At 42.0% G+C, this 10,465-nt stretch overlaps 1 protein-coding gene across 2 annotated transcripts in view; it reads right to left on the reverse strand.

The window, feature by feature from the left end:
• The window catches only part of LOC145435942 (uncharacterized), a 293,102-nt gene that overhangs the window by 226,775 nt on the left and 55,862 nt on the right, over window positions 1-10,465 (reverse strand). The gene's annotated exons all lie outside the window — the stretch shown is intronic.

Raw genomic sequence — 10,465 nt, forward strand, 5'->3', positions numbered from 1 at the left:
AATTCAATAATGTGTTGTGATTAATAATGATATTCCGCAGACTATCAGAACAGTATGAATTATCAAATTACATTTTCATATGATCCAGACACACACAATGTACAATGCGACGCAATGAACAGATAGGGGGATGCCTAACGACAAGTTGCGCTCTCTTAAACTGTCATCCACCCCGACCTATAGTTGCAAGGTGTCAATCAATCAATCAGGTGTATAAATATTTTCATCGTTTCAAAACATCATAACACTGCGATACAATGAAAAGATAGGAAGGTGTCGAAACAACTTGGAGTAGCCCTTAAGATCAGACACCCACCTTAGCCTAGGCGAAGTAAATAAGAGGCATGCACACTGAATGAAAAGTAATGCAGAGAATATAAGACGCAAGCGACAAAATGAGGTGGCATGTGGCGTAGGGCGAGGTCGATGTTAGGCAGGGCCGTAACAGCACTTCGTCAGGCCCCCCAAAAAAACTTTGGTCTTGGTCCCCCCATAGGGTTATAGACCGAATGTCTGAGGGGCTTCGCCCCCCAGACCCCCCTCCGGCGATACACTGTTTACCACTATTCATCATATTCATTGGGAGTTTCTTTAGTGAATCAGCTTTTGTCGCCTAAGCACGCGAAGCGCGCAAAATTTCTAGAATTCATTATTTCATCGGTCAGTATGATCGGGAATTGCATACATTGTTATCAATTTTTATCTTCACTCTGCTCACGTAATCAGATTTGCCGGTAGAGCTGAGTGAGGTGTGTTTGAAAAGGTAGGACCACTCAATAATAATTAAACATCTTCGGGCGTATACCGGTTGGCAGGAACGAAACAGCACCTCGTCAGGCCCCCAAAAACGTGGGTCTTGGGCTCCCATAGGGTGATAAAACGACCCCCCATCACGTTGTTCGCGTTTGTCACGAAATTACCTGTACTGTATTGTGAGCCAGCGCGATGCGCGAAAATTTCCGATAATTTATGATAAAATCGATCAATCAAATCGGCGATTGCATATATATATATATATATTATGCTGTCAATTTATTATCCTCTGTACTCACGTAATTAGATTTACCGGTAGAGCTGAGTGAAGTGTCTTGAAAACGGGAGGGCCCGTAAATAATGATTAAACATCTTCGGGCGGGCGGAACCGTTGATATGACTTCGTTACATGATGTTATTTTGTGACTTCCAGTCTGCTATATCAAAAAATATAGAACCGCCCAAACGTATAGGCTTCTAAACTAAGAGACGCACACGATTTCAAATTGTTATTTCTTCACTGGCATAAAAATTTTCCCAGCGGGATGGTATTATTTGTCTTGTGAGGTTCAGATTGCAAAAACAGGAACATTCGGCGCCAGTCATTTAGGCGCCTATGGACAATTAATATGTATTTTGTAGGCTATATATAGCAAAGTCTTTGGCCTGCATAAGGGCATAGACCTTTTCGACCAAGCTTTTCTCGCTGCCAATCGTTCTGGCACACTTCTTGGAGTCGCGTGCTGGCCTAAAACTAGATTGTATATCTTGGTGGGTCGTGGCGCGGTAATGGCCCAATACCCAATAAAAATATAAATGGCGACTTGAATTCGCGTCCGGCGCGAAAAAAAATTGATAAAATTGCATAAATTTTCAAAAAATACTCTATGATTTATGCTAATTCACGAAATAATTTTGGGCCCCCCATCGAGCTCGCCCCCCAATTGGGGGGTTTGGGTGCGGCAGTTACGGTGCTGATGTTAGGTCGTGGTCCGGTAATCCTGAAGACTGGCTAGTATTGATTTAGAAGAAATTGCTAGTATTTCGACTTGATGCGGACATGCTCGACGACTGTCGGATCGCCGGCGAGATGCTGTTCCACAATTGGGCTCCGGCATACTTGATAGAGCAATGCGTTTTCCTGTATTCAGTCCTGATCATATGGTAGTTGTTCTTCGTTGACACAGTTCATTTTCGATGTTAATCTCTATTCAGCGGCTCTATCTTGCGCTTTCCATGCCCTGTAAGTGTGAGTTCTTTCATCGGGTCATTTTCTGGGCTTTTTATAATATTAATCGTTGGGTTATAATTTTCATCTGAACAAGTTACACACAATGTAGCCTACAATGCGAGAAGACACAATGCGATGTAATGAACAGATAGAGGGATATCGAACGACACGCAGTTGCTATCCTTTTTAGACTGACATCCACCTCGGCCAAGAGTGCCGATCTAACAGTTCTTTTCGATGTTGATCTTTTAAAGTTCTTTCCATTCCTTTTGAGTGCTTTCTTTCGTCGGGTCTTTTTCTGGGCTTTTTCTCGCCGTAAAAACAACGACGCGGGGAAGAGGAACCCAGATGAACCTCCGACGCGTAATCGAACCCGTTAAACCCCCCTTGGGGGCGTGGAAGCATCTGTAGGGGTGCACGAAGCCACCTGAGAGAAAGAAAGTTTCTTGAACTCGGAATGATGAGTTTAATATGAGCTGTAGTTTAACTACCAAGTTTAAACAACGGCAATTATACTACGATTTTGAATGTCAGAGTTGCCTCGCACGATCCATATACCAACGCTAGATCGTGACGGCACCGATCTAACTTGGGAATATACTAACTTGTGAATGCGTCTATGTATTAGCTGCCGATGCTTTTATAATCTGTCTGTCTGTCTGTCAAGCATCGGTGCACGTATAGTAAGGCACAGCCGGGGCCTATACGATACTTACGGCCTAATACGGCACATTACAGTTGCTGGATATAAGAGGCCGACACTCCCAAACAGACATCACGATTGACTCAGCGATTGTTTTTACTTTGCTGGTCGACAATACTAAATGCCTCCCATCTTGAAGCAAAATGCACTCATTTCACTCGGCGAGATCTAGCTAATAGACGGCTGCATCTGGTTATATGCTGCTGTATTGACCGAGGCTTCTGTGAAGTTGCGATTGCGCTATTCACATTTTGAGGCAAGGTTTTCGAGCTAGTCGCTAAGTTAGAATTATTATTTAATGATGTCACGATCAGCTATTACCGTAGTAACAACTCGTTACGATTGCAGTGAAGGTATGTTCAGGAACCGTTTTGACCATCCGGTAGCATCTAGTAGCATCTAGGTAGGTAATTATGTAGCTGGAAATAATACTTTATGTTGCACTAGTTGCAGTATTAAACAAACTAATATCGGCTAGAATTCATGGTGGTATATCATGCGGCATTTATGACAGTGAATTTTGACATAGCCTATTATATGTATGCTTGACGATGCAGGCTTGGCTTAATGTATAATTAAACGATAATGGTCAACAAATGTTGTGTTTATGGCTGTAAATCTGGATATTTAACTACTGAACAAAATGTTTCGTCCGTTTCACTTTCCATTTGACGATGCGGAGTTACAAAACAAATGGATATCTTTTGTGAATAGGCGCGATTGGAAACCAACTATCAATTCTGTAATCTGTGAATTGCACTTTGCTTGCGAAAACGACTACGTTTGGCGGAAAAACTGGTCCTGGTGAAGGCACTGCCAGAGACCGAAATTACAGGAACTTGGTTAGCAGAGGAATTTCTGGATTGCATTGCTACTCTCAATCGCCATGGATTTGCTGTTCGAGGAGTTGTGTCGGATAATCATTCTTCCAATGTAAAAGCATTTGGAATAATGAGACAAAAATACCCTGGAGATGATGAGTTCTCTTTTCATCATCCATCCTGCGCCAAGAAAACATATCTATTTTTCGATACTGTACATCTTGTAAAGAGCATAATATGAAACAATTTACTCCGAGCCAAGAAATTCATTTTTCCTTCATTCTCATTCATCATTGATTCTTTAAGTATATCATCGCCTGGTGGATTCGTTACATGGGGCGATCTTCACAAAATCAGGGAATATGATGATAAGCTGGATTAGAATTTGCGTAATGCGCGAAAATTGAAATTTTTGCCTCATTGCATCCAAGCAATATCAAACAGAATGTCAACTTAGCTCTTGCTCCATTCCATGAGTCAACTGTTGCAGCATGCAAAAGTTGCTTGCCTCACAGGGAAGATATGTCTTCATTTTTGAGTCTTACTAATACTTGGTGGACGGACACTGGACACTGGACAGTGGATAATCGTCAATTTCTGTCACATATTTTCAGCAAACCCCTAGGCCAAAGCAGTGGTCTCACAAGGTGCAAAAATTGATTCTTTACAAGACTTTGCTAATTGGCTTATAAAATGGAGTGGATATAACCCCCTGTACTATGTCTGTCAACTGTCAAAGCAAACCTTCCAAGCTCCGATTGAAACCCTGCAGCGCAGTCACTAGTTATGCAAGATCCGTTTGAAAGAAGGTTCTCGCGGTATAGGCAAATGAGTGGGGGAGATTTCTGATGGGTTTAACAGAAGTTACCAATACTCAAAAGATAATTCTGCTTCGTTTCATCCTAAAAATTGAGGTAAACTACCGGGAGCATGATATTGGTGTTTCAAATTCAACTCATTTTGATAATTTCAAACAAGTCATTAGGCCTGGTTACATGTTCGACTCGACTTGGCGTTCAAGTCGTCTCCGGTGACGTCACGCCTCATCTCCAAGCTGACTCGTTAAAGGGCCCTATTTACATGATCCTTCAGGAAGCTGTATCGTGGACGACCCGGTGTCGCTTTACCCCTAACAAATATATATTCGTAGTAAGTTTGGTGGGCAAAGGTACAACGACAATGTGTGTTTGGTCGTACTCTGAAACGTTTCTTATCCTCGAAATTAACGAGGATGAGGAGATACTCATAACATCGATATTTGTAGAGGAAAATAATCTTGTTTATATCATGATTGTAGAGGAAAACGACAAGTATTGTAGAGGAAAACAACAAGTATAAGTTATCAGCTAGCTTTTTCGGCGTCAACGAAAATGGGCCGTGGAGTATAGGCGGGAGTAACGACTGTTTTGATATTTCAGGCATCACTTGTCGATGCGATTAAAATACGGTCATTAACACTCAAGTGACCCACTTGCAACCCCCATGTGGCCTCTAGTTGTTCGGCCGCTCCTCTGCAACAGACTACCCCATGTATGCCGGTGACTCAAGAGTCACGATACAACAACTACTGCAGAGATTTTATTGCAGCATCTTGTCGGCATGATATACCAAATAGGAAGTTAACAATACCAAGAATGTCTATAAAAACTGTAATAAAGAGCAATATAGAGCACTACTACTAAATTGCTACCCACCAATTAAACTTTGAGAAGTGCCAATTTCAGCACCCTCACAAACACATAGGCTACCATGAATACAATATCAAAACGGCAAGCTGAAAATCGTGAACACCCGCACGACCGCATCATATCAGCAGAACACTATAACCCAGAACTCAGAACTAAAAACAAAGCAATAATCCTAACACCGCTGCGCTTCATCATCACCAGGAGTGTCACAAATCTCCATATCATCCTCCCGGGAGAGACACCAGCTCCATCCCATCACACGCGCGCTCACATCAGTTTATCCAGTGGAGTATGTAGGAAATGCAGCAATCGTTCATGTATTCCCGTATCGATATAGCACACTGCAAGGCCGCTTCTTCCATCAGTTCACTATGCATGTCGTAGTCGAATTGTAGTACCGGTACAATCCACATCTCTTCCGAACTGTAGTCTGAGAAGTAGAAATACAGATGCAACGTTTTACCTTGTTAGCCATTTTATGTAGCTGATGACAGCAACTAGGCTACTACAGATCGAAGCGTCGCAGCCCAATATCAAAGAACACATAGGGAATCGCTAATAAAACTGCCGTAAATGAGCACGGTTGCTACACCGGTACTGGTGTACTACATATATATTCCATCGTAAACAAGCGAGCACTTACAAAGTAACTCCACTTTTCCTTGCCATGTTTGCCCAATTTCTCAACATCAGATGAAAAACACGAATTACGATGCCAAGAGCCCGCGCGGCAAAACCCAGCGCCGTCGAACGAAAATCGCCGGACGCCGATGGCCGAATGCTCAAGCCGATCGTAAACCACATTACACAACAGCTTGAGGCTCGAGTCGACTTGAAGCAGTTTGCCTTTCTCTCTTCATCGTATACGAGAGAGTCGGATCGACGAGTCAGCTTCGAAGCTGACTTAAACCGTCATGTAAATGGGCCTATTGAAGATGTGGCGATTGAAATTACCGAATCAGTTCTATCTCCTGACAACGAGGAGGTGTCGTATGTTGTGGCTGGGTACATTGGTAAGAAGGTCCTCGAAAAATTGTCTAGTCAAATATGTTGTGAGTCCTTTTTGATGAGTCCTGCGGCGCAAGTTCACGTTATTTCGACTTGCTCGGTCCTGGGAGACTGCTTGCTCCCTCATAACCACCCGCCAAGTTTGTTGCATCCAGTTTTTCAATCCTAGATGGTCTGATAAAATCATCTGCTCTCACCCTCAAGTCGCAGTGAGAGAAGCTGGTCAATATGTTTTGCATCGTTTGGGGGGGGGGGGCTCAACTTTTGCATGTTGTGATCATCGAGATGAAGCTTTAAAATTGGCGGGCAAAATCATTGTTAACATATATTATAATAACAAGCAGAAGGTGGTAAATGCCTCTGTGAGAAAAGATGCTGTGAAGGAATTTAAAAAGCGGCAGTTGAGCAAGTCGTAGTTTGCTTACTGCAGTAATTCATTTCACTTGCAGAACTTCTATGGCTAAGCTCCACGTATGTGTTTCAGAGTAGTTCCAAATGAATGAATTTCATTTTCACGTGCTTGAATTCGTTTTACCATACTGTAAATTACTTTTACATGCCCAAGTTGGGGATTCTCGTTACATTGTCTTCTTGTGTGTTCGTGGATAAATACATTGCGACGCTGTCACTTGGCTCTTAATTGGGTTGTTTCATCTGAAAGTACTAATTTTGCCTGTTATAAGACTTTATTAGACTTGTATGGCGAGGCGTCTGGTATCGAAAAGTGAGATCGCAAGCAATCATTGAGTCAGTCGTGATGTCTGTTTGGGAGTGTTGGCCTCTTATATCCTGCAAGTGTAATGTGCCATATTAGGCCGTAAGTAGCCTATATCGTAGGCCCCGGCACAGCGTTATGAAGAAATATAATATTTCCTGATAAGTCGCCATGCCACAGGCCAGGGGTCGCCAGCATGCGGCCCGCGAGGTCATACATATCTTGCGGCCCGCGACCTGATTTGAAATATCGGAAAAACGCTTAGTAAAGCATTTTGAAATGCTGAAATGGATTTCAGTTTAAACATTTTGTTGTTGTTGTTCAACGTAAAGCTATTCTGCTGCGCCGAATATTACTGTTCCTCACTAGCTGATACAGCTTCGGCGATGGTAATATCATTCCATGGAGGAGGAATTTGCTGATATGAATCGGGGATATCTCTGATATGAATGGGCATTATATCATCATCATCATTGGTTTATTATCAATTGTTTCAGTTCAATACGCCACAAAAATGCGATACAATGAAAAGAAAGGAAGGTGTCGAAGCGACTTGGAGTAGGCTAGTCTATGGAATCAGACACCCACCTTGGCCTATAGGCGATGTAAAGAGGAGGCATGCACAGTGAACACTGAATGAAAAGTAAAGAAGATAGCAAGCGACAAAAATGGGGTGGCATGTCATGGAAGGCGAGATCGATAGGTCGGTCGTGGTCCGGTAATCTTGAGGATGCACTAATAGTATTCATTCAGTAGTAATTGCTTGTATTTCGACTTGAATGTGGACATAATCGTCGACTGTAGGATAGCTGGCGGGATACTGTTCCACACATCATATTTGATGGAGCGATGATCTTTTCGGTCGATCATATGATATTTGGACGACGTGGACACGCGTGATGTGTTGTGAGCTACCAGTGCGCTACCTGCTGTGCGCTTTTGATTCCGAGGTAAAAAAAAAGTAATTGAAATATTCGGGGCAATGACCGCAGTGGAACTGATACATAAACTTGGCGATTTCTAGTTTCCGCATATCTTCTATGTTTAGGACACCGAATCTCTTCATCAGCAGCGACTTGTTTGATGGACAACCAGGCCCCCTATTTCCTTGACGTGCAGCGGCCCACCACTGCCAAGACCTAGACGCCTATAGAAAACGACTAATGAAGTCTCCCCAAAAGACCAAGCTTCACGAGGAGATAGTTTTCCAGCAAGTAGCCTACTGTTAACAAATATTAAATAAATATTAACATCGCTCTTATTGGGTATTGCGACCAATACTTTAAGAAAGAACATGTAAAGGAAGAAAATTTGTGCTACAGTAACTTGCCAATGAGAGTCTGCAATGGATGATATTTACTATGTTAGCGGTTTGTCCTAATCGAACCGTTATTACGAAAATATTATATTTGTTCAGAGAAAGAAAGCAGATAAGCCAATTTTACGTCTTAGGCTTTTGATTACGTAATAAATATATTGCGGAAATAATAATAATTCACTGCTGCTGGTGCTAGACGAAGTTATTTTAAAAGCTATACGATTAGTGGTGTGTCGTAAGTCGAACGAGTTTTTGCAATTGCGTCGCAACTATATCACAGATATCACAGATATCACCGCTTTGTCAGATATCAGCATCCGACGCAGCGACCAACGTTAAACAGAAACACAGCAACTTGACCAAAGTTTCCAGGGTCATCTCTCACGAACAAACGAAATTAAACGGTATACAACTATAAGACATACAACATAACATCGCAACAAAAGTTTGAGGGCCACTGCACCTGAATGGCCTATTAGGTTCATTTGAATTATTCCGCGCCAGAGCAATTATTTACGATTTTCATCCACCCTCATCCGGATTTTCATCCGCATTACGTTGGTCGTCCGTGCTGCAATTCTTTTCATGCGCACATATATCCACAGATTGAAAAGCACAGGTATTCGCTATTAACGAGATCTGTACACAAGGTGGCGCAAATGAACAATATACATCTGCACATAGTCGACTCCGATTAATTCGGACAGTTTGGTTCCGCTCACTTTTGTCCGAATTAAGCAGGTAAACGGCTTCATCCTAATTAACCAGAAAATCAATTTCCCGTTGCGTGTTCACTATTCATGCATTAAGGCAGACAGCCCACCGAGAATACTGTTATGCTGCATATTTGCTGAATTGCAGGTACGATAAACATTAGAATTCACACTCATCGCCAAAAACGCGCATGATATACATTCGGGTTAGTTGCATTGCACAATGCATAGTGCTGGATTTCGATACCAAACGATACAAGAAAAATTTTATACTGTTCGCTTTATTACTGTGCAAAACACGAATATCGGGTTTAAGTAGTGCAGCAATTCTAAAAGGGCTGAAAGACTATTTTGACCTGATAATAGTATTCCACTACAAACAATAGGAAATTAAAAGTAAAAAGCTTTTACATAAAGACAGATAAATTTTCTGCACCATCCTGTTTGACATTCTGTTCATTGTCGATAGTTAATAGATGGACTTTGATTCGCCATAATCACTCATCTTATGCTGAAGCGAACGAAGTAGCCTACTCTTTATTGTGTGGTAAACCTAACGATAAGAATTGCGACCACGAATTAAGCGGAGATTTGTCCAAAGTAACCGGAGTTTTTTACAAGGTATTTTCACTTTTGTCAAGTTCCCGAGCATTCTGGTCAAATATAGCGGTTGTCCGGATTAACCGGTGTCCGAATTAGCGGAGTCGATTGTATAAGTACATGGATAACTGAGCCCCCTATAGGTCAGTTATCTAAGGCACGTCGGCAAGGCTTATTCGACGATAATGTGATTGATTTTTTTGTCCCAAGGTCTTCGTAACAAAACAAACGCCATTACTCGGTAGCGATATTTTCCAGCAGTCACTATAGAGTTCGAACTTACGTGACCGCGGAAATTCGACTTAGCACCTCGCACCATCTGCTGTCTGCTGATGTGAGGCCATTTGACATATTATAAACTTCATTTGCTGGTTCCACCTGCGCATGTGGATTGCGCCAAATGCACGCTTGAGTCTCCGAAATCGTGGTCAATTGTGTGTATGTGTCAAGTTGGATTTTTGTTGTGTCATTTTATCTCAGAGCTTTTGTTACCCTCAATAGATTTTTATACTTCTGACTATATACGTTCACTGTAAACTTCTCGACATAGGAATCAGAACCATTCTAATTATAAATGTTTTTTGATTGCAAATACTGCCATAATTCCGACACAATAAAAAGAAGAACGGTCCCTAAACTGGTCCAATAATCAAAATCCCACCAACATTAGGCTACAATACGGAAATATTTCCAGGGGTGCTGCCTATACTATATTGGATTCTCCGTATCATTGCCAAGTCCCCAATGGGGTCCCGCATGTGCAACTGATAAATCCCTTCTCAAAAGATTTGGTGTTCTAGAATCTAGAGTCTAGACATAGAAGACATTGCCAGCTAGCCATTGCCAAGGTATGTGTATCAGTTCAATTGCGGTCACTGTGCTACAAATTGATTATGCTTCTTCACCTATAGCGGT

This window comes from Botryllus schlosseri, chromosome 3 (assembly GCF_051294905.1).
Source record: "Botryllus schlosseri isolate E-star chromosome 3, Bs_hap1, whole genome shotgun sequence".
Taxonomy (NCBI): Eukaryota; Metazoa; Chordata; class Ascidiacea; order Stolidobranchia; family Styelidae; genus Botryllus; species Botryllus schlosseri.